The sequence below is a fragment of the Aethalodelphis obliquidens genome, unplaced genomic scaffold (assembly GCF_003676395.1).
Source record: "Aethalodelphis obliquidens isolate GAN/ISIS:26980383/991018 unplaced genomic scaffold, ASM367639v1 scaffold61, whole genome shotgun sequence".
NCBI classification, from domain to species: Eukaryota; Metazoa; Chordata; class Mammalia; order Artiodactyla; family Delphinidae; genus Aethalodelphis; species Aethalodelphis obliquidens.
Window position 1 is genome coordinate 4,979,341 of NW_020838005.1, and position 25,462 is coordinate 5,004,802.

The 25,462-nt window shown below is 40.8% G+C and overlaps 1 protein-coding gene across 2 annotated transcripts in view; it reads left to right on the forward strand.

Moving 5' to 3' along the window:
• EXTL3 (exostosin like glycosyltransferase 3) overlaps positions 1-25,462 on the forward strand; it is a 120,157-nt gene that overhangs the window by 12,841 nt on the left and 81,854 nt on the right. The window contains exon 1 of one of the 2 annotated variants that reach the window (XM_027088076.1): positions 13,941-14,043. The exons of the other annotated variant lie outside the window; for it this stretch is intronic. The gene's annotated coding sequence lies outside the window, so the exon portion shown is untranslated. Of the gene's footprint in view, positions 1-13,940; positions 14,044-25,462 lie in introns of those variants that run through there. 2 annotated transcript variants of the gene reach the window in all.

The following is a 25,462-nucleotide window of genomic DNA, read 5'->3' on the forward strand; positions in this document are numbered from 1 at the left end:
CTGTCCTCACCAAGGCCACCAACTACTGCCTTGTGGCTAAACCCAACGCATACATCTTGGTCCTTGTCTGCCGTATCTTGGTCCTTGTCTGCCGTATCTTGGTCCTTGTCTGCCGTATCTTGGTCCTTGTCTGCCGTATCTCTCTAGAGCATTTGGCTTTACCGACCACATGCATCTCTGAAAACCCTTCTGCTGGCACTGCAGTTTCCTGGGCTCCTCCTTTCCTCTGTCTTTCTCATTGGGCTCATCTTCCTGTGTCGCTTCTTCAGTGGTGGTTCTACCCTGGTCTCTCCACTCCCACTGTCCCCTCTCTTCCCAGGATTCTTTTGGTTCCAAGCGACAGACCCCAATTCACATTGAACTAAACAGGACTTCCCTGGTGGTGCAGTGGTTAAGAATCCGCCTGCCAATGCAGGGGACACGGGTTCAAGCCTTGGTCCGGGAAGATCCCACATACCGCGGAACTAAACCCATGCACCACAACTACTGAGCCAGTGAGCCACAACTACTGAGCCCGCAAGCCACAACTACTGAAGCCCGCGCACCTAGAGCCTGTGCTCCGCAACAAGAGAAGCCACTGCAATGAGAAGCCCGTGCAACGCAACTTGGGAAAGCCCACGCACAGCAACGAAGACCCAATGCAGCCAAAATTAAATAAATAAAAAAGATAAAACATTAAACTAAAAACCAACCGAAACATCACCACCACCAAAAACCACAACAAGGGAAATTCTTTGATTCATATGCCTGCAAAGTCCAGTAGTAGATCTGGGATAGCTGGTCCAGAGATGTAACATAAGGACGTCAGAAACAGCTTCACCCTCTGTCTCTTAGCTTTGTTTTCCATTGTGTTGGCGCCATTCTAAGGTGGCCTCTTTCTAAATGATGGCAAGACTTCTGCCAGCAACTCCAGGCTTCTAGCCAATCCTCTTAGGAAACACAATGGAAGATTTTCTACCCAGTTTCTGAAGCTGGAAGTCTAGGAATCATTTTTGACTTCTGTTCCCACACATCTTAATCACCAAGTCCTGTCCCGTCTTCTAAGTATCTCTGCATCCCCGTTGCCAGTGTTTTAATTCAGGGTACCATCTTTTGTCTCGATTCCTGCAGCAGCCCCCAGTGATTTTCTTCCTTGGGTCTTGCTGCCCTCCAACCTGTTCTCCACATCACAACCAGGGTAATCTTTCGAAAATGTTACGTGATGGCCCCCCAATGGATAGGAAGTTCAAGACAAAACTCCTTGTTATGTTCTGGAAGGCCTTGTATGATACAGCTCCTGCCTACTCTTTTCACATCATCCCTTATTTCAGGCAATTCAGCCACAGATGCATGCCAGACTAGCCAACTCCCTCCTAGCTCTGCCTTTTTCATGCAGTGCTCCTTCCATCTGGACCATTTTCCTCCTGGCCCCCCACCTAATGAGCCTCTTCTTATCCATTCAGGTCTCACATTAGATATAACTGTATTGAGAAAATCCTTCCAGGAATTCCCTGGCGGTCCAGTGGTTAGGACTCCGTGCTTCCACTGCAGGGGGCACAGGTTCGATCCCTGGTCAGGGAACTAAGATCCCGCAAGCCGCAAGGTGTGGCCAAAAAAAAAAAAGAAAAGAGAAGAAAAGAAAAACTCTTGGCAGAGAAAATCCTTCCATACTGCATTATGTACACACTCTTCCTACAAGAATAGTCTTTTTCCACCTTAGCAATTATCGCATTTTATTGTCATTGCTCATTAAATCGTCTGTATCCCTCAGCAGCCTATAAGGTCCATGAAGGCAGATATTTCCCTTGTTTTCTGAAATATCCCCAGCATCACAGAGTAGACACTTGATAAATATTTGTTAAATTGTAAAATAAAATGAGATGTGATTGTAGTAGGTGATTTTAGAATCTAGATTGATTCGCTAAGCTACTGGAAAGTCTGTAATGTCTACTACTTTTCTTTTTTATATGCTTATTGGTCCTCTTTTAAAAATAGTAGAGTTATAGAATTAAAGAGGATCTTAGTAATTATCCTGCACTAATTCACTTCACTTGACAGGTAAGGAAGAGGGAGCTCAGAGGGACTTAATAATTTACACAAACCACGGAGCTATTCACGGTGGTCTAATTGGACTGGAGCTCAGAGCTCCTGACTTTTAGTGCAGCGCAGCCTCCTCTTCACCATGATAGCAGCACTTCTAACAGATTAGTGTAGTGCGATTTTTATTTTATAACATTTTGCCTTTTTAAAAAATTTATTGATTTTCGGCTGCGTTGGGTCTCCGTTACTGCGTGCGGGCTTTCTCTAGTTGCGGTGAGCGGGGGCTACCTTTCGTTGTGGTGCGCGGGCTTCTCTCATTGCGGTGGCTTCCTTTGTTGCAGGGCACGGGCTCTAGGCACGCGGGCTTCAGGAGTTGCAGGATGCGGGCTCAGTAGTTGTGGCTCTCGGGTTCTAGAGCGCCAGCTCAGTTATTGTGGTGCACGGGCTTATTTGCTCCGCGGCGTGTGGGATCTCGCGGACCAGGGCTTGAACCCGTGTCCCCTGTACTGGCAGGCGGACTCTTAACCACTGCGTCACCAGGGAAGTCCCTGTAGTGCGATTTTTATTTTAATTGAAAGGAAGCTTATCGCCGATAGCCTCACACGTTTCCCTTCTTAAGATGTACTTGCCGATCTTGTACATCTCGGTGGATTCTGACAGTTTTTCAGGATGCAAATCTCCCTGGTCTATAGATGCGTAAGTATCCTGTAGAGTCTGTCCTCTATGCCATTGGCCCACGAAGAACCAGAAGTTACACATTTGATTCCCTTGTCCCACCGTTTCTCCTTGGAAGGGTAATTACTGAGTAGATACCATCTGGATTTGATCTGAGGAACACTCATGTTGTATAAAAGAAGTAACAGACTTCTGTTTAACTCTTTGTATGAACTACTCTTCTCTCTTCCCTCTGTGAGGCTTACTGACTGATGCCCAGTATGAAATAGCTTGAAAAGAGAACTGCTTCTATAAAAATAATTTGAAGTTTGGAAAAGACTGGGTAGGAGTAACTTTCTAAAAAGAATTATAATAGAATTGGATATGGGTGAGAAAACAAATATTGGGGAAAAGTTTTAGTTAATAGAAAATAGTTTTTAGGGACTTCCCTCATGGCTCAGTGGTTAAGAATCTGCCTGCCAATGCAGGGGACAGAGGTTCAATCCCTGGTCCGGGAAGATCCCACATGCCACAGAGCAACTAAGCCCATGCGCCACAACTACTGAGCCTGCACTGTAGAGCCCGCAAGTCACAACTACTGAGCCCGCAAGTCACAACTACTGAAGTCTGCACACCTAGAGCCTGCATACCGCAACAAAGAGAAGCCCACGCTCTCTGCAACTAGAGAAAGCCTGCGCGCAGCAACGAAGACCGAACACAGCCAAAAATAAGTAAAATTTTTTTTAAAAAGTAAAAAAAAGAGTTTTTATATTAAAATTTTTAATTTATTAAAAATTTTTTTTAAATTAAGGAAACCAAAAATGGAACCTGTCGACCAAAGCATTATGAAACTTCAATTAATTGACCTATTCTGTGCATAAATGTCTTCAAGTGTTCATTTTAAATAAAACGTTCAGTGTATCTTTTCATTATGGTTCCTGCTTTAAACGGATTATTTCAGTTAACTGAATTGCCTACTCTTCTGCCTTTTGTAGGTGGACATGTTATATGCAGCTGAATCTTTCATGTGGTTATAATTTTGCTTTTGAACTGCATTTAAACTTCTCAAGGGCTAGGAGTGTACCTACATATTGCATTTCCTGTAGATTTTACCATGGGGCCTAACTCTGCATATGCCTCCGATGATGGGGTTTTATTTCCCTAGCCAACTAGTCTTTCTCACTCTGGGTCAACATTATTATTTTGTTTTCATCTTTACTCCTTCATTCTTCCTAACTCACGGACATTGTTCCTTCTGAAAAGGAGAGAGAGAAAGGGAATATAAGGAGAGCATCTGCCAACCTCCCTCGGGGGCTTGCCATGTATTTGATACTAAAAAAGAAACTAAAAAGGAAGCGAAAGACAAGTTAAAAATATATTTAAAACAGATGTTTGTGCTTAAATTTAAAAATTCCAAATGCCACCCTTTGACCCAGCAGGTCTACTTCTAGAAGCCTATGCTATGGAAATAATTAAACACATGCAAAAAAGATTTAGCTCTACCATGTTCATCTCAACCTTGTTTATAATGGGGGAGAATTAGGAACAACTTGAATTTTCAACCTTCAATTTTCAAGGACTTAACATTTAAATACAGTGGAGTTCCATTATTTTTAAAAATGCATTTAGTGACATACAAAGATAGTTATAATTTATTAATTGATTGAAAAACAAGCTATAAAATGTACATCCCATTTTTGTAAAAGACAGATGTGCAAAAATGACTAGGAGGATATACGTAAAGATTATATGATGGTAATGAAATAATTTTTTCTCATTTATGCTTTAAACTTGTTTACAAAAAACTTCTGTAAAGTTATTTTTAAATTAAAAGCTACTCCCAACAAAATAGTTCCTATTAATGTCATTGTTGGATATGACTTTTTTCTTCAGAAGTAATTGATTGTAAATAAATATGTTAATAGTTGAGGTCTTAGGAAAAGGAAAACATCTCCTCTACTTTCCTGCCTTAATACCACTTTTCTTCCTAGCTGCAGTGGATTCCAAATCAGTAGTTCTGTTAAGCTGGAGTTTTGTGAGAGGGGAGGAGGTGACTGGATTTTATTTCTAGTTTACTAATTCTCTTTATCACCTTGGGACATTTACTTTTCGTCTTTTTGTCCAGTAACCCTCTCTGTAAAATGGGGAGAAATCTTTCCTCGTTACTACCCCAGCAGAGGGATTGAAAACACCAGTGGGTTCCACCCCTGGCCTGGAACATGGCCAGTCTCTGCCACAAAGCCATGATACACATAATAAGTACTAACTAGGATTCAAATCCCGGCTCTCCCATTTAACTCTGTGAGCTTGGGGAAGGAAGTTAATTTCTCTGGGCCTCAGTTTCCTCCTTTATAAAATGACTAGTATAATACATTGTTGTTGTAAGGATTAAATGAGATAAAAAATGTGTAACACCCCGCACATAGTAAGCTCTCATGTGTGCCAAATGCTGGGATTCACGTCCATTCAACATTTATTGTTTAGTACAGGTCAGACAATGTTTCAGGTGCCTGGGTTACATCAGTGAACAAAACAGATTTGCCTGTTATCATGGAGCTTACATTTCAGCAGACTCAAAGATTAATTCAATGTAGTCCAATCCATGGTTACTGATAATAATACACTATTATTACTATTAGTGTATTATGTGCCAGCCACTGTGCAAACGATTTTCATATATAATCTTATTTTCTCATTAACCCTGTAAGGTAGGGATTTTTATTGTTACTTGAGAGTGTGGAAACTGAGCCTTTGAAAGGTTATGTACATACAACTGGCAAGTGAGTGGAGGGGCTGGTATTTAGACTAGGTTGTCTGGCTTCACCACCACACCTTCCTACCTTTACTTGGTGAGCCATTGGTGATCGTCACTTTTGCTTACGGTTCTTTCTTTCTTTTTTTTTTTTAATTTTTATTGTAGTATAGTTAGTTTCTACTGTACAGCAAAATGAATCAGCTATACGTATACATACATCCCCTCGTTTTTGGATTTCCTTCCCATTTAGGTCACTGCCGTGCATTAAGTAGAGTTCCCTGTGCTATACAGTAGGTTCTGATTAGTTGTCTATTTTATACATAGTATCATAGTGTATACTATTTTATACATAGTATCATAGTGTATATGTGTATATGTGCCAATCTCCCAATTCCTCCCACCCCCTGCCCCACTTTCCCCCTTGGTATCCATTCATTTGTTCTCAATATCTGTGTCTCTATTTCTGCTTTGCAAATAAGATCATCTATGCTTACAGTTCTTTCTTGACATCCTTGCCAACACTTTTTGCTCTGCAGTAGGAGCTGTGAGAGAAAGAAACTTGAGTTTTCTTCATTTGTATTAAAATACTTCATTATCTCTGCAGGAAATGATCAGAGAAGGAATATATGACAGCTCTGCTTAGAGTGTTTTTTTCAATCAATTAGAAATTGCAGCTGACTCCCATCCGTGTTTAGGAAAGAGGTCTCAGTTAGAGGGAGGAGTCGAGGTGCAGCCTTAAGAGAGGAGCGTAGCTGGGGACGGGGAGACTCCCAGTGGCATGGCCTTGATGCTGGTCATCCTACCAGGCTAAGGTGAAGGCAACAGAATTGGTGCCTCCTGTGTCTCTTGGTGTTGCATCGTCTTCATCTTCTGGCTCAGAGTCTTTAGGAAACATACCGCTGCTCCACCTCTAAAGATCCCTCTTCCTTTGCTGTTCTGCAATTGCCCAGTGACCTGGAATGTTCATGTCCTCCAAAGTCATGCTGAATAATACTGCTAGAGTTTAAGAAAGTATTGTTATGAAGTATTTCAAGTATTCAGAAAAGCGTAAAGAATATCATGTACTCACAATTCAGTTTTGCCAAATACTAACATTTTGCCTTTCTGCTCCAGTTCCTTTTTTTAAATAAAAAATACAGATGTAGCTGAAACTCCGCTGTGTACCTCTTCCCAGTTTCACTCCCCTCCCTCCCTCCCTTCCGGAGGCCACCACTGTCCTGAATTATCATTACAATGCGTGCTTTCATCCTGTCGCTTGCTGCCTGTAAGTGCTTGGATAAGCACCCTTACACACGGTGCTCTGAGGCACATTCTTGTACCCATGTCCTTGTACACGTGTGCAGGAGTGTCTCTGGGATGTTGCTGGCCGTCGTGATTGCGCACTGACATGGCCACATTTCTCTCCAGGATGGTTGTACCAATTGATGGTGTGTATAACAGCTTCTCCTCCACGGCCGTAGTCGTGCTTACTGCGGTCTGACTTTTAAAATTTATTGCTAATCTGATGAATGTGAAGTGGTGTCTCACAGTTGTTTGTATTTTCCTGATTACTATTGAGATTGAGCATCTTTTCATGTGTTTATTGGCCATTTGTGTTTCCTCTTTGTTGAATTGTCTGTTCACATTCTTTGCTTTTGCGTCTGTTGTGTTGTCATTTTTCTCACTGGTTGAAGTAGTTCATTGTGTATTCTGTTTACTTAACCTTTACCAGTCACTTACCATGCAGAGGTCTTCTCCAAGTCCCTTGCTTTTTTTACTTTTTTTTACTTTTTTTACTTTGTTTATGGCATATTTTGATGTACAGACAAGTTTAATTTTAATGTAGTCAACTCTTTTGCAATTTTTATTATTCGTGCTTTTGAGTCTTATTTAAAAAAAAATTTCCCGACTTCAAAATCATGTGTATATTTTCCTCTATTTTCTGTCTAAAATTTTCTAAAAATTTGATTTTCACATTAAGCATGGGATCCATCTAGAATTAATTCTGTCATTGCTGTAAGGTAGGGATCCATTTTTCTTTTCCTTCCACATAGATAATCAACTGGTCCAGCCCCTTTACTGTATAGTCTCTTCTTTCTCCACTGGTTGGTTATGTCTGTCTGATACCAAGTTTCCATAGAGTCAGGGATTTGCTTGGGGCTTCTTTGGTCGATCTAGTTATCTATTCCTGGGCTAAAATCACACTGTCTAAATACTATAACTTTTCATGTACGTCTTGATGTCTCATAGGGAGAGGTGGCCTCCCTCGTTTTTCTTTTTTCAAAATTATTTTTTGTTATTCTTAGTTCTTCCATATGGATTTTAGAATCAGCTTATCTAGTACTTTAAAAACACTAATCAATACTTGATCTTGATCTTTCCTGGGCTTCATCTAGACCACCATGCTTCTGTTTGCTTAAACACTGTAACAGTATCCTTCCTGGTAAACTTTCACAACAGCTTCTAATTCCTATGTTCACAGGTCAGTTAACACAGGTTACATTTTTCTTTTTAAAAGTAATTGTGGAAAAATATATATAACGAAATTTGCCATCTTAAGCGTTTTAAGTGTGTGACTCAGAACTAAATACATAATGTTGTGCATGCATCATCATTATGGCAAAACTCTGTAATCATTAAGCAATAATTTCCTATTCCTCCCTTCCACCAGCCCCTGGCAACTACCATTCTACTTTCTGTCTGTATGAATTTGCCTTTTTTAGGTTTCTCATAAAAGTATAATCATACAATGTTGTCCTTTTGTGTCTGGCTTTTTTCCCTTAGTATGGTGTTTTCAAGGTTCATTCATGTTGTAGCCTGTATCCGAACTCCATTCCTTTTTAAGGATGAATCATATTCCATTATATGGATACCACATTTTGTTTATCCATTCATCTCATGTTGGACATTTGGGCTCTTTCCCCCTTTTGACTATTGTGAATGATGCTACAATAAACATAGGTGTACAAGTATTTGTATAATTCTTGTTTTCATTTCTCTTGGGTATTTATATAGGAGTAGAATTGCTGGGTTATGTGCTAATTCTATGTTTAACTTCTTGAGGAATTGCCAAGCTGTTTTTCACAGCGGATGCACCACTTTATATCCCCACCAGCAATGTCTGAGGGTTCCAGTTTCTCTACGTCCTCTCCAACACCTGTTATTTCTATATTTTTTATTATAGCCATCCTAGCGGGTGTGAAGTGGTATCTCACTGTGGTTTGCTTTGCAGTTCCCTAATAATTAATGATGTTGAGCATCTTTTCATGTGCTTATTTATCTTCTTTAGAGAAATGTCTATTCAAGTCCTTTGCTCCTCTCCTCCTTGCCCCTGCTTTTAGAGCAGTTTTAAGTTTACAGCAAAATTGAGTGGAAAGTACAGAGAATTTCCATATAACGCGCCCCCCCCCACCCATGCACAACCTTTCCCACAGTCAACAACCCACACCAGAGAGGTACATGTATTACAGTCGATAAACCTATATTGACAAATCATTATCACCCAAAGTCTATAGTTTACATTAGGGTTCATTCTTGTATACACTCTGTGGGTTTTGACAAATGTATAATGACACGTGTCCACCATTATAGTAGTACATAGAATAGTTCACTGCCCTAAAAATCTTCTGTGCTCCACCTACTTATTCCTCCCTCCCCTTTCATTCCCCCCTTTGCCCATTTTAAAATCACGTTGTTTTTGTGTTGTTGCGCTTTAGGAGTTCTTTATGTATTCTGTATTTCAGACTCTTATTGTATATATGATTTGCAAATATTTTCTCCCATTTTGTGTGTTGTCTTTTCACTCTCTTGATAGTGTCCTTTGGTGCACAGAAATTTTTAATTTGCATGAAGTCCCTTTTATCTATTTTTTCTTGTGTTGTCTGTGCTTTTGGTGTCATGTTTAAGAAACCATTGTCAAATCCAAGGCTATGCAAATTTGTCCTTAGATTTTCTTCTAAGAATTTTATAGTATTAGCTCTAAATTTAGGTCTTTGGTTCATTTTGAGTTAATTTTTGTATATGGTATAAGACAAGGGTCGACTTCATTCTTTTGCATGTGGATATTTCGTTTTCCTAGTACCATTTATTGAAGAGATTGTTTCCCTATTGATTGGTCTTGACACCCTTGTCGAAATCAATTGACCATAGATGCAGAGGTTTATTTATGAACTGTAAATTTTATTCCATTGCTCTATATGTCTGTTCTTATGCCAGTACCACAGTTTTGATTACTGTAGCTTTTTAATAAGTTTTGAAATCAGGCAGCGTGAGTCCTCCAACTTTGTCCTTCTTTTGCAAGATTATTTTGGCTATTCTGGGTCCCTTGAAATACCATATGAACTTCAGTATGGAGTTTTCATTTCTGCAAAAAACACCTTGGGATTTTCATAGAGAGAGCCTTGACTCTGTATGTCAATGTGGGTAGTATTGTCATCTTAACAACATTAACTCTTTCAATCTGTGAACATGGGATGTCTTTTCATTTATTTAGACTTTCTTTCAGCAATGTAATATATATTTTTCACTTATCACATTTATGTTGGTTGTTTGCTGATAGTAGGAAGATAGCAGCATATCTCTGGAATACAGATAAGAGGCTTGAGATGTAGAGTCTTATAAATTTTACCTATAAATGGAGAAAGCAACATAATATTTATTTTTAGTATCAGAATTGGTTTCTCTAGTCATGATCTTTTAGGATCTTTGAATAAGGAAAAAAAAAGATAGAAATGTCTGGGTTACAGATTCTCCGGAGATTCTGTTGACCTCATCATGCTTAGTAGGTCACAATGAGATTAGTTTACTCTATGTTGAATTTGACTCAAAAAAAGAAAATTCAGGAAGAGTTTATTGTTGAATCCATGTTCAAAATGGCAATATCTTTTCTAATTCCATCTTCCATCATCATATTCACATTACAGTCTATATCATATAACAATTCAGGGCAAAATACTTTAAGTGTTTGACTTACTGAATTCCTGTCTTCTTTCGGACCCTAATTTAGTCATAATCCTTCAAACATTCAAATTTACTGGCACATGACACATACCCCTCCCCTCCCCATCAAGTTCAACAATATTCTGGGGAGATTACTTAAGTTACTCAAATTTTACTCAAATTTTACTAAAAAATTTGAGAATTAACATTCTCAAATTTTCTGTCTCTTTAAATACAGAGTCTGGCTGTACTCCGTCCCAAGGAAGAATGACTCCATACCTTTTCCTTTAGGTAATGGTCTGCATCAAAACAGTGCTTAATAAGGAAAACAGAGAACAGTTATTTAATCAGTTCTTTCAGGCTTAGAGGAAAAAATGGCATCTCTTTGGGAGCCAAAGCAAGGTGGGAAGGGGGATGCAGATTTAGCCTCCTGGCCCTCTGCACTCCACTTGCATTTGTATATTGACCTTTGTAAGGTTAGCACGAGTCCTCTAATATTAGCAGCATATGTTGAAGTCCCTTAGCATCTTGGCATTTAACAATCTGTCACCTGATTTAATCTTCACAATACGTCTGCAAGACAAATACTATTATGCGTGTTTTATAAGAAACTCAGCCTCAGAGGGATTGGATAACTTGCCATGGTCATGCAGAGAGTAAGTGACAGGGCTGGATTCAAACCAGAGCTGTCTGGTTCCAAAACCCATGCTCTCGTCTTGTCATTTTCCTAGTCTTGGCTTCATTAATCTTATCCTTTGGTACTAAAAGTCCTTCTCTCTTCAATAGGTATTTGGCAAAAAAGGACCCAGGCATCATATTTCTCTTTCTACTATGTACAAAATGATTCAAAATGGGGTCATAATTGGGTTCTGAACCAGGACAGTTGTAGATGGAGGGAAAGGGACTAAGTGGAGAGTTGCTATTGCCCAGAAACAATAGGAGTTGGTTGGCCGGAGTTGGTGAGCAGGAGTAGGGTGTGTCAAGATGAGTCAGGATTCAGGTTCATTGAGAACCACATTGCTTTTTTATATAGTAAATGTACTCATTTCAGAGAAGCACCTGCCATTAAAAATGGCATTTTCTCTGAGGCATTCTAGACCCTTGTCGTTTATAATCAGAAGGCCGGGACACATAACAGTTTAGATTTTGCTAAGGTGGAACAATCTCGAATTGTGTGTGCCCTAAGGCTGGTGTATAGGAGGGAAGCTCTTGGCTCTGAGAGCACCCAGCCTCTTCAACTCGCTGCAGCTTTGCTGCATAAAAACTTAAACATATGATTCCCGTAAAGGTCTGAAACGACATTTACATTTTTCAGTTTTACCTTGTTCCTTTTTATTGGAGTGTAGTAGCCCTCTTTTACTTTGCTTATTTATTTTGGTCTGTTTGGCACTCCCTGCGTTCTGAGAACCGCTGCTCCTCCACTTCAACCACGTGATTCAGCTGGAGCTGCCATGTTCTTACAGCTGATTGGCCTAGGGCGGACACCTGACCTTCACTGGCCAATCAAAGACTCTTCTCAGGAGTTTTGAACTTACAACCAGAAAAAGCTTGAGGAATTCCTTTCCAGTGGTGGTTCTTGAACTCTTAATGGTCACGTTCCTTGTCATGTGGGAAGGCAATGAAAATGGCTTGCAGTGGGACGCATAAATGAGAGATGGGCAGAGTCCTGATGTATGTGTCCTGGGTCTTGTTTTTAGGGAAGCTTACTGCATCTCTCTCTTCCTAGATTTGGTTGTTCAACCATTCCTTGAATTCTGTCCTCCAGCACACTCCCGTTTCTGTCGTTTGGGTTTCTATGATTTACAGTCAAAAGAGTCCTGCCTAAAGGTGGGGTGTTTTGGACAATAGAGCTGTTCCCAAGTTTGGGACTCAGGAAGGCTTTAGGATAGATTCCTTGCAAATATCAAGGTCTACTGTGTTTTTTTCCAAGCATTGAGGGTTTGCATCTAACTTTACTGACGGTCATTTATTTTTTATTTTTTTTAACATCTTTATTGGGGTATAATTGCTTTACAATGGTGTGTTTGTTAGTTTCTGTTTTATAACAAAGTGAATCAGTTATATATATGTTCCCATATCTCTTCCCTCTTGCATCTTCCTCCCTCCCACCCTCCCTATCCCACCCCTCCAGGTGGTCACAAAGCACCGAGCTGATAACTCTGTGCTATGCGGCTGCTTCCCACTAGCTATCTACCTTACGTTTGGTAGTGTATATATGTCCATGCCTCTCTTTCTCTCGCTTTGACTGACGGTCATTTAAATAAAACTGTTTGTTAAATGGTGAGAAACAGCCTCAGCTACGCTCAAACCTACTCAAGTAATTTGAATGTTAGCTTACTTTCCCCAGGACTACAAAGGACCTGAGAAAAAAATTGGCCAAGTTTCAAAATGTATTTGTTAAGTTTCTGAGATGAATAGGACCGTCATCAACGTTTGGGTTTAGAAAGTGGAGGGAGGAAAGTGCTTTGACTTGCAGGATACCGAGTTTCAAATCCCAGGAGAGGAAGACAGTGGGAAGGCGCTGGCTCTCAGCTCTGGACGCAGGCTCAGCGGCCATGCCACGGGCCCAGCCGCTCCGCGGCATGTGGGATCTTCCCGGACTGGGGCACGAACCCGTGTCCCCTGCATCGGCAGGCAAACGGAGACATCTCTTTAATGACTGGACTTTCCTGCCCTGGAACCGTGGACAGTTCCACTCTGCCCAGCCTGACTAGGTGGGTCACACTGACCTACTGTCAGGTGACACCTTCAGCACTATAGGAGGTTTAAAAAAATTATAGTATTCTTACACTTATTGTTTACAGCTATAAAATTCTTATGCTGCCCATCTCAATTTCCTTTATCTTTCAGAGTTTCAGGACTACGTAAGAAAAGTTTTTAATATTGGTTTTTAATATATACATCTCTCACATTGTATGTAATAGTTTTTGGTTTTTAAGAGTAATCTATACTCATTAAAAAAAAATTGGAACGCACATCAAAGTATAAATAGCAGGAAAAAAAGGTCACCCATGATTACACAAGTTGAAGCTGGCCGCATTCACGTTTGGGCAGTTTTCTCGGTGGTATCTTGGGGGAGTATTTTCCAAGCTTGACTTGGCAACCGGCCAGGTATCTGTCCCAACTCTTTGACCTCCTGCACTTCACTCCTCTCTTAATAGAAGTTAACTTAATTGACCTGCCCTCCCCTTTCTGCCCTCCCATAGTAAAAATTAAAGGCAGCTGCTGGAGGATTCTGGTAACTGGTGAGGATGGCGGGTCGTGAGCATCCTGACCAGCAGCGGAGGTGGGGAGGAGGGGGCTCTGGGCTGTGGTGAAGGAGACGCACCTGGCAGGGAGGCATTTCAGCTGGGCAGAGGCTCAGAAGCCCTGGGACGTGATGGCACTTGCGCAAACAGCGCAATGCGGCCAGTGCATAAGCTGTGTGCTCTGTGCTCTCTCAGTTTCCCAGCTGTTTGCAGAGCTGCCCAAAGCGTAAGTCGAAACTCCACCCAGGGCCAGGAGGATTCCTGCAGAAACCAGCTTCCTCCTCATTCTGCTCCGCCTTGTTGGGGGATGTTTTTTCATTATTCTCTTCTTAATTGTTAATAGGAAGACATTCACGTGGTTCAGAATATACCTGTGCAGTTTAGACGGCAAGTCTTACTCCTGCCCTGAGATCTTCCAGCCACTTTTCACCTTCCTATAACTCACTGCAGGTAATCAGCTTTTAGTTTTTGTGTGTATTCATCCAGACTTTACTTATGAATATTAAAGCAAATACAAATATATTCTGTATTCCCATTTTCCCCTTCTTGAAAACAAAATGATGCATTGTATACACATTTTCTGTGCCTTGCTGGGATTTTTTTCCTCCACTTATCTTGGAGACTTTGAAAAATGTCTGTGCATTGAAAGCTTCCTCATGCATTTTTATACTTTCAAAATTTTCCATTGGATATATGTAGCATAATTTATTTAACCAGTCCTCTGTTCAAGGGTATTTGAGTTCTTTCCAATCTTTTGTTATTTTGAATAATGCTGCAACGAGTAACTTTGTATATATGTTACTTTTTAAGTATGGTGGAAGGATAAATTCCCATTAGTCACATTACTGGGTCAAAGGAGGTATGCAGTTGTAATTTTGATCTCAGTGCCCACATTCCTTCCCCAGGGGCTTGTACCAATTTATCCTTCTGCTGGGAAAGTATGAGAGTACTTGTTTCTCTTGGGGGATTATTACATACTGTTTACATGTTACTTTGAATTGTTCTTCAGTTGTTTTAATTTGGATGTTGTCCTCCCAATTAGATGGCAACTTTATTGAGAGCAAGGGCCAAACATTTTATTGCTTTTGAATTATCCACATTTATAAATAACATAATATGGTACCCTAGGAGCACAATAAATTTGTTTCCAGTGTAATTTGGGAGAATAAGCCAATTAAACCTTAATGATAAAAAGATTTCTATACTTGGCTAGAGTTCAACTAAACTGATTTCTCCCTGCCAAAGGAAAACTATTATGAGGTCTTGTTTCAAGTAATTATGGAATGAGTCTTGAGTTGAGGTGTTACTGCAGGTTCACTTGCTTACACATGGACTTCTCTCCCGGATCTGCGAGTCGTTTTACCAGATTCATTCTGGTGATGCCTTGGCATCAGCCAGGCTAATTGGGTGCCTGTCCTGTCACTCCTTTTCCTCTACGCGTGACAGCGCCTGCCTGCCCCACAGTAAGCGGGAGAACAAAGAGTTGCTTTTAAACTTTTTATATCTACTGCACATGTAAACATTGTGTCATTGTAATTTAGTCTACCTACATCCTAGTAGCAAAAATGTACTAATTTTCCTCCCAGTTTCTACTATGTTGGATCCCCCCATATGTATTATCCTGTACTGGTGTCCAGTGGTCTTCCAATTTTTTGCTTGCATATCCTCCAGAGGAATTTTGTAAAATTAAGCTTACCCTCACACATTTACAGTCTATATCTAAAATTGTATTACAAGTTTAAATAGTTTGTAAGGATATATTTACAGTATATTGTCAGTATTGACTTTAAAAAGTAATTGTTCACTATACATGTATGCATATGTATGTGTATGTGTACATGTGTATGTTAAGCTCTTATACACACAGAAGATATTTATCAATCATACTAAGGAAATATCCCTCTATTCCTATTCCTATTCCAAACTGCCATTGGTAGTTTGATAGGACTTGCATTGAATCTGTAGATTGCTTTGGGTAGTATAGTCATTTTCACAATGTTGATTCTTCCAATCCAGGAACATGGTATACATCTGTTTGTATCCTCTTTAATTTCTTTCATTAGTGTCTTATAGTTTTCTGCATACAGGTCTTTGTCTCCTTAGGTAGGTTTATTCCTAGGTATTTTATTCTTTTTGTTGCAGTGGTAAATGGGAGTGTTTCCTTAATTTCTCTTTTAGGTTTTTCATCATTAGTGTATAGGAATGCAAGAGGTTTCTATGCATTAATTTTGTATCCTGCTACTTTACCATATTCATTGATTAGCTCTAGTAGTTTTCTGGTAGCCTCTTTAGGATTCTCTGTGTTATCTGCAAACAGTGACAGCTTTACTTCTTCTTTTCCCATTTGTATTCCTTTTATTTCTTTGTCTTCTCTGATTGCTGTGGCTAAAACTTCCAAAACGATGTTGAATAACAGTGGTGAAGAGTGGACAACCTTGCTCGTTCCTGATCTTAGTGGAGATGGTTTCAGTTTTTCACCATTGAGAACGATGTTGGCTGTGCGTGTCATATATGGCCTTTATTATGTTGAGGTAAGTTCCCTCTATGCCTACTTTCTGGAGGGTTTTTATAATAAATGGGTGTTGAGTTTTGTCGAAAGCTTTTTCTGCATCTATTGAGATGATCATGTGGTTTTTCTCCTTCATTTTGTTAATATGGTTTATCACATTGATTGATTTGCATATACTGAAGAATCCTTGCATTCCTGGGATAAACCCCACTTGATCATGATCAACTCCACTTGATCATGATCCTTTTAATGTGTTACTGGATTCTGTTTGCTAGTATTTTGTTGAGGATTTTTGCATCTATGTTCATCAGTGATATTGTCCTGTAGTTTTCTTTGTGACATATTTTTCTGGTTTTGGTATCAGGGTGATGGTGGCCTCGTAGAATGAGTTTGGGAGTGTTCCTCCCTCTGCTATATTTTGGAAGAGTTTGAGAAGGATAGGTGTTAGTGCGTCTCTAAATGTTTGATAGAATTCGCCTGTGAGGCCATCTGGTCCTAGCCTTTTGTTTGTTGGAAGATTTTAAATCACAGTTTCAATTTCAGTGCTTGTGATTGGTCTGTTTATATTTTCCATTTCTTCCTGGTTCAGTCTCGGAAGGTTGTGCTTTTCTAAGAATTTGTCCATTTCTTCCAGGTGGTCCATTTTATTGGAATATAGTTGCTTGTAGTAACCTCTCATGATCCTTTGTATTTATGCAGTGTCAGTTGTTACTTCTCCTTTTTCATTTCTAATTCTATTGAGTCTTCTCCCTTTTTTTCTTGATGAGTCTGGCTAGTGCTTTACCAATTTTGTTTATCTTCTCAAAGAACCAGCTTTTAGTTTTATTGATCTTTGCTATCGTTTCCTTCATTTTTTTTTCATTTATTTCTGATCTGATCTTTATGATTTCTTTCCTTCTGCCATCTTTGGGGTTTTTTTTTTGGTTCTTCTTTCTCTGATTGCTTTAGGTGTAAGGTTAGGTGGTTTATTTGAGATGTTTCTTGTTTCTTGAGGTAGGATTGTATTGCTATAAATTCCCTCTTAGAACTGCTTTTGCTGCATCCCATAGGTTTTGGGTCATCGTGTTTTCATTGTCATTTGTTTCGAGGTACTTTTTGATTTCCTCTTTGATTTCTGCAGTGATCTCTTGGCTATTTAGTAATGTATTGTTTAGCCTTCATGTGTTTGTATTTTTTACAGGTTTTTTTTTCCTGTTATTGATATCTAGTCTCATAGCATTGTGGTCAGAAAAGATACCTGATACGATTTCAATTTTCTTAAATTTACCAAGGCTTGATTTGTGACCCAAGATATGATCTATCCTGGAAAATGTTTTATGAGCACTTGAGAAGAAAGTGTATTCTGTTGTTTTTGGATGGAATGTCCTATAAATATCAATTAAGTCCATCTTTTTAAATGTATCATTTAAAGCTTGTGTTTCCTTATTTACTTTCATTTTGGATGATTTGTCCATTGGTGAAAGTGGGGTGTTAAAGTCCCCTATTATGATTGTGTTACTGTTGATTTCCCTTTTTATGGCTGTTAGCATTTGCCTTATGTATTGAGGTGCTCCTATGTTGGGTGCATAAATATTTACAATTGTTATATTTTCTTCTTGGAATGATCCCTTGATCATTAAGTAGTGTCCTTCTTTGTCTCCTGTAATAGTCTTTGTTTTAAAGTCTATTTTGTCTGATATGAGAATTGCTATTCCAGCTTTCTTTTGATTTCCATCTGCATTGAATATCTTTTTCCATCCCCTCACTTTCAGTCTGTATGTGTCCCTAGGTCTGAAGTGGGTCTCTTGTAGACAGCATATATATGGGTCTTGTTTTTGTAACCATTTAGACAGTCTGTGTCTTTTGGTTGATGCATTTAATCCATTTATGTTTAAGGTAATTATTGCTATGTATGTTCCTATTACCATTTTCTTAATTGTTTTGGGTTTGTTATTGTAGGTCTTTTCCTTCTCTTGTGTTTCCTGCCTAGAGAAGTTCCTTTAGCATTTGTTGTAAAGCTGGTTTGGTCGTGCTGAATTCTCTTAGCTTTTGCTTGTCTGTAAAGGTTTTAATTTCTCTGTCGAATCTGAATGAGATCCTCGCTGGGTAGAGTAATCTTAGTTGTAGGTTTTTCCCTTTCATCACTTTAAATATGTCCTGCCTCTCCCTTCTGGCTTGCAGAGTTTCTGCTGAAAGATCAGCTGTTAACCTTATGGGAATTCCCTTGTATGTTATCTGTTGTTTTTCCCTTGTTGCTTTTAATATTTTTTCTTTGGATTTAATTTTTGATAGTTTGATTAATATGTGTCTTGGTGTGTTTCTCCTTGGATTTATCCCGCAGGGGACTCTCTGTGCTTCCTGGACTGGACTATTTCCTTTCCCATATCAGGGAAGTTTTCAACTACAATCTCTTCAAATATTTTCTCAGTCCCTTTTTTTTCCTCTTCTTCTTCTGGGACCCCTATAATTCGAAGGTTGGTGCGTTTCATGTTGTCCAGAGGTCTCTGAGACTGTCCTCAATTCTTTTCATTCTTTTTTCTTTATTCTGCATTGCAGTAGTTATTTCCACTATTTTATCTTCCAGGTCACTTATCCGTTCTTCTGCCTCAGTTATTCTGCTATTGATTCCTTCTAGAGAATATTTATTTCATTTATTGTGCTGTTCATCATTGTTTGTTTGCTCTTTAGTTCTTCTACGTCCTTGTTAAACGTTTCTTGTATTTTCTCCATTCTAGTTCCAAGATTTTGGATCATCTTTACTATCATTACTCTGAATTCTTTTTCAGGTAGACTGCCTCTTTCCTCTTCATTTGTTTGGTCTGGTGGGTTTTTACCTTGCTCTTTCATCTGCTGTGTGCTTCTCTGTCTTCTTATTTTGCTTAACTTACTGTGTTTGGGGTCTCCTTTCCACAGGCTGCAGGTTTGTAATCCCATTGTTTTTGGTGTCTGCCCCCAGTGGCTAAGGTTGGTTCAGTGGGTTGTGTAGGCTTCCTGGTGGAGGGGACTGGTGCCTGTGCTCTGGTGGATGAGGCTGGATCTTGTCTTTCTGGTGGGCAGGACCACGTCTGGCGGTGTGTTTTGGGGTGTCTGTGGCCTTATTATGATTTTAGGCAGTCTCTCTGCTAATGGTTGGGGTTGTGTTCCTGTCTTGCTACTTGTTTGGCATAGGGTGTCCAGCACTGAAGCTTGCTGGTCGTTGAATGGAGCTGGGTCTTAGCATTGAGATGGAGATCTCTGGGAGAGCTTTCGCCATTTGATATTATGTGGAGCTGGGAGGTCTCTGGTGGACCAATTGTCCTGAACTCGGCTCTCCCACCTCAGAGGCACAGGGCTGACATCTGGCTGGAGCATCAAGACCCTGCCAGCCACATGGCTCAGAAGAAAAGGGAGAAATAAATGTCTTAGCACTGTCTTAGCACTGTCAACAAATCCATTTAAATGGATTCTCAAAGCTGATACTCAGTAAAAGTAAAATTACATTTTATAGCATCTGTCTTCTTGATTAAGCCGTGGATATTTTCAGGAGAGTGAGTTTGACAGTATGCATTATGCATGTGATAGATACGTACCTAAAACAGATACAATGTTATATGTGAATTATACCTCAATCAAAAGATAAAATCATGACAGATGTTCTGTTGAGTGCTAGAAAAACAGCTCACCATGAAGCTCAAAAAACAGTTTGGTGAAATTTGGTGGAAATAGAGTTTCTGGGGGAAAAAAAAGAAGTAAAAGAGTCAGTTCCCTAAGTCTGCTATAAATTTATGAATATGGGCTTTTCTAGGGATGCTTGCAAAACAGGCCGAAGCCAAATAAGTAAGCTGAAGGGCTTTAATGCCAAAATATGAGTGCTTATTTTGTAGAAGGGGCTAGCTGCACACTTTCACGTCGATAGTCAACACCTCCATCTGTGACAGAATGACCATTTGTGAAGATGCAGTTGATGAACAGTTGATGAGAGAATGAGCAAAGAGAAGTGAACCAGGATTTGGCTGAGTGCCTCAGTCTGTTCAGGTGCTATAACAGAATACCATAGACTGCGGCTTATAAACATCAGACATTTATCTCTCATAGTTCTTGAGGCTGGAACGTCCAAGATCAAGGCAGATTTAGTGTCTCTGAGAGCCCACTTCCACGTTGATGCTGTAATCTCATGGCAGAAGGGGACAAGGGATCTTTCTGGGGTCTCTTTTTTTTTTTTTTAAACATCTTTATTGGGGTATAATTGCTTTACAATGGTGTGTTAGTTTCTGCCCCATAACAAAGTGAATCAGTTATACATATACATATGTTCCCATATCTCTTCCCTCTTGCGTCTCCCTCCCTCCCCCCTCCCTATCCCACCCCTCCAGGCGGTCACAAAGCACCGAGCCGATGTCCCTGTGCCATGCGTCTGCTTCCCACTAGCTATCTACCTTACGTTTGTTAGCGTGTATATGTCCATGCCTCTCTCTCGCTTTGTCACAGCTCACCCTTCGCCCTCCCCATACCCTCAAGTCCGTTCTCCAGTAGGTCTGTGTCTTTATTCGTGTCTTACCCCTAGGTTCTTCATGACATATTTGGGGTCTCTTTTTATAAAGGCAGTAATCCATTCATGGGGGCCTCACTCTCATGACCTAATCACCTCCCAAAGACCCCACCTAATGCAGTCACAATGGGGATTAGGTTTCAGCATATGCCTTTTAGGAGGGGACACAAACATTCAGTCTATAGCAGTGTGCCTAGGTAGCTTAAACAACAGAGAGATATTTTCTCACAATTCTGGAGACTGGAAGTTGGCTATTAGAATGCTGGCATGGTTAAGTTCTGGTAAGAGCTTTCTTCCTGCCTTGCAGGCAACTGTCTTCTCATTGTGTACTCACGTGGCCTTTCCTCAGTGAGTGGACCTGGAGAGAGAGAGAGGTGTCTCTCTCGTATTCTCTCTCTCTCTCTCTCTTTTTTTTTTTTTTTGGCCCTGCAGCATGTGGGATCTTAGTTCCCCAACCAGGGATCGAACCCACGCCCCCTGCATTGGAAGTGCGGAGCCTTAACCACTGGACTGCCAGGGAAGTCCTCTTATTCTCTTTTTATAAGGCCACAAACCCTATTGGATTAGGACCCTACTTTTATGACCTCATGTAACCTAAATTACCTCCTAAAAGCCCTACCTCCAAATACAGTCACATGGGGAGTTATAGTTTCAGCATATGAATTTGGGAGGGGCACCATTCACTCCATAGCACCGGGAGTCAGAATATGGGGGTCCTAACCCAGATCCTGCCACTAAGTGGCTGTGATCCTGAGATGTATATCACTTGATTGTTTTTCTGGGTTTCAGGGCAAACATTTTTGATGCTGGGGAATGGTGACCCCTTCCATGATGATACAGGGTCCTGAGTTGAGGAACAACCTGCATTTTGTTCATTGTATCATTTACTCTGGCCAGAGAGGGGACCAATATATTGAAAACCATTTTGAAAATAATAAACCCTGAAAAAGGACCAGAGATTTTAAGGCATCAGCAAGAAAATTTCAGTTTTCCAAAGAGGCTTCTGGATAACTGGGGTTCTATAGTTAACCGGCACCAAAAGTATGACAAAAAATCTATGTGGGGTCTCGGTGATGAAAGAAAGGAATAAGCCCAGAATCTGAGACCAGTTTTGGTGGCTGATCTTGCAGCCAGCATCAGGGCAGAAAGAAAGGGCCAACACTCACAGAAGAACATTGAGCACCTCGTTCGTGAAATCACCTGCCGTGGTATCATGCAACCCATGTCATTCTGCCTCAGATTTTTTTCATTTTGTGTGAGCAAGCACCTGAAGTATTTTTTCAGATAGGATGAGTGTTGTAAACTGCTTGAGTTTTTACAGGTCTGAATATTGTATTTTGGATACAATATCCTTGGATGGGAGAGGAGAAGGATCTTGTACTCAGCTCACCAGTTTAGACTGGAAGGCTTTTTCCTTTCTCAAAACTGTAGCCTGTATAGATAAGTTCATTTGTACCCTTCTTTTAGATTCCACATATAAGTGATATCATATGATATTTGTCTTTCTCTGTCTGACTTACTTCACTCAGTATGACAGTCTCTAGGCCCATCCATGTTGCTGCAAATGGTACTATTTTGTTCTTTTTTATGGCTGAGTAATATTCCATTGTGTATATGTTACAATAGCCAGAACATGGAAGCAACCTAAACGTCCATTGACAGAGGAATGGGTAAAGAAGATGTGAAAACAAACAAACAAAAGAAAAACAGTAGCCTGGTCCGCTCCTTCCTGCCTCCTACTCTCTGGCTGATCTCCTTGGCTTACAGAAAGGTTCCCACAATCATGCATTCTGGTTACTTCTCCTGGCAGGCTGGGCTTGAAGACCAGGGAGCTCTCTATAATGGCAGGCTTGCTGACTCATCACCAGGTGCTCTGGGACTGCAAGGATGAGAGAGCTCTTCCAGTGTTTACCTAGGCCCTGTCAAAGAAAAATTGCTTTGGACAAGTCAAATAGGCAAAGAAGACTTTATCCAAGACTAATGCGATAAGGTCAAGACTGTGGCAACAGGGGTGAGAGATTGAACTCAACTCTCAGTACAACAGAGGTAGCTGGAGGATTGTAGCCAATGGACAGGATGAGTGGCATCAGTGGATGGAAAATACCAAGAGGAGCTTGGTTAGGTCCCAAGGGTTGTGGGATTCTTGCTAAGCTGGCTTGGCTGGATTCTTGCTGAACTGAGCTTAAGCAGGCTAAGGATGGAAGGCCCAGGACACAGTCTCATCAAGAGGAGAGCTCAGAGGAGCTGGTCCAAAGTCTGGTCAAAGAAGGGTCCTTGTCAGCTTCTCCCTTATTCTACGTACAAGGTACCATGAATATTTCTGGTCAATGCTGGGACTCTTGGCTTCCTGGGCAAGTGGTTACCATCCTAATTAGATTGCTACCCCAGGCCTAATGGGATCTCTCTACCTATCTATTAATTTTTTTATTTGCTTGGTGGTATTTCCTTAAAGGTTGGTCATCCCTAGCACTTTGAAAGGCAAAAGTGTATTGTGGGGCTTCCCTGGTGGCGCAGTGGTTGAGAGTCCGCCTGCTGATGCAGGGGACACGGGTTCGTGCCCCGGTCCGGGAAGATCCCACATGCCGCGGAGCGGCTGGGCCTGTGAGCCATGGCCGCTGAGCCTGCGCGACTGGAGCCTGTGCTCCGCGACGGGAGAGGCCACAACAGTGAGAGGCCTGCGTACCGCAAAAAAAAAAAAGTGTATTGTGGTTACGAGCATGTGCTTTGGAATCAGAAGCACTTGGGGTCAGATCCCAGCTCTGCTAGTTGTTAGCTCTGTGAGTTTGGGTAGGTCACTTAAAATTATCTTCTTCCTAGAGTTGTTAACTATTACGGTAATTATCATTGCCCATTAAATGGAAGCTACCATTAATATTATTATTATTTTGACCCAGATTCAAATCATCTGGATCTCCTCAAGCCAACTCCAACAGTATTCCCTATATCATGACTAACATACAAATGTCCCTGGGCCTGGCAGATTGGCAAATATCTCCTAGGTACTGGTAACCTATACTGTAGCCCTGCTCGCTCCAGGAGAAGCAGAGTCCCTGAAGCCCTCTGTGGTAGCTCTCTTACTCTGCATAGCAATTTGACTTGCACTGCACTAACTAGAAGGGAAGCTAACTTTATTCCAATTGCGTTAAGCATCAAGGCATTGGGACATTCTTTTTTATGGCGTAGTTGTTAAAGTCATTACCTACATCAGTACTTAAAGTGCAGTGGAGTGTTAATGTCGTAGAGCTTGTCTTGCTTCTCTCCAAGTTACTCTTATTAACTGATTTGTCCTCCATCGCCTCTTGACTTTCAAAAGTACATCTACAAGCTTTCAGAAGTTTGAGAAGGCATGTGTGTGTTGTACAAAAGTTAGTGGGCAACGAAGAGGAGAAAACCCTGTCATTTTTGTAGAGGACACATAGAAGATTCAAGACAAAGGACAGAAATGAAAGAAGATTCTCGCAAATCATAGAGACTGTGGGTGCTGTTTCTGCTTCTGGTATCACCTCTAACGTCTTTATTCTCTGCTAGTAATAGAGAAAATTCAACATTACAATGGGTAATAAATGAGCATGTGTTTCCCTTCCAGCAAGTCTCAAACCTGACATCACTTCCAGGGCTGTCAGCACAATAAGGCTGAAATCACCGGTGAATCATTGAATCTGAATCACCTCTACCAAAATGTCAAGTTACAGACATCCTTTAAAGGGACCTTGGTAGAGGTTGCTAGGAATAGTGCTGATTTTTAATGAAGTATAAATTAAGAAAAGAAGTGAGTTAGAAAGAGATTTTTGTCCAGTGCTGTATTAGGAGTCTCCAGAGAAACAGAACCAATAGGGTATGTGTGTGTGCCTGAGTGTGTGTTTATATATATATATATATATGGAAAGATATTTATTATAAGGAATTGGCTCATGCAGTTGTAGAAGCTGAGAAGTCCCAAGATCTTCAGTCATCAAGCCAGAGACCCAGGAGAGCTGATGATTTAATTCCAGTCTGAGTCCAAAAGCCTGAGAACCAGGAGAACTGATGGTGTTAAGTTCTCTCCCAAAAGCTGGCAGGTTTGAGACCCAAAAAGAGCCAGTGTTTCAGTTTGAGTCCAAAGGTGGGGAAAAGACTGATGTCCCAGATAAATAGGCAGAAAGAGTTCCCTCTGACTCAGCCTTTTTGTTCTATTCAGATCTTCACCTGATTGTATGAGGCCCACCCACATTAGGGAGGTCAATCTGCTTTACTCAGTCTGTTGATTTAAATGTGAATCTCCTTCAAAAAGGCCCAGGGGACTTCCCTGGTGGTCCAGTGGCTAAGATTCCATGCTCCCAGTGCAGGGGGCCCAGGTTCCATCCCTGGTCAGGGCATTAGATCCCTCATGCCACAACTAAAGACCCCCACATGCCACAACGTAGATCCTGCATGCTGCAACTAAGACCCAGCACAGCCAAATAAATAAATAAATAAATATTTTTAAAAAAAGATCCTCTCAGAGACACCCAGAATCATGTGTGACTAAGAAGGCAGGCTCATGTGTGATCACACAGGATCTTCTTTGCGGCACGTTTAGTTGCGGCATCTTTTAGTTGTGGCATGCGAACTCTTAGTTGCAGCATGCACGTGGGATCTAGTTCCCCGACCAGGGATTGAACCCAGGCCCCCTGCATTGGGAGTGCGGAGTCTTACGCACTGGGTCACCAGGGAAGTCCCACCATATGGTCTTCTTAAGGCAGATCAGATTATTCTCTCCTGGCGGTAACGATTGTCAGGTATAGCACTTATACTCCTGACTTTACCAGTTTTCAAAGTGTGGTTCCTGGGTCAGCCGCAGCAGCATCCCCTGGGAATTTGTTAGAACTAGAAAA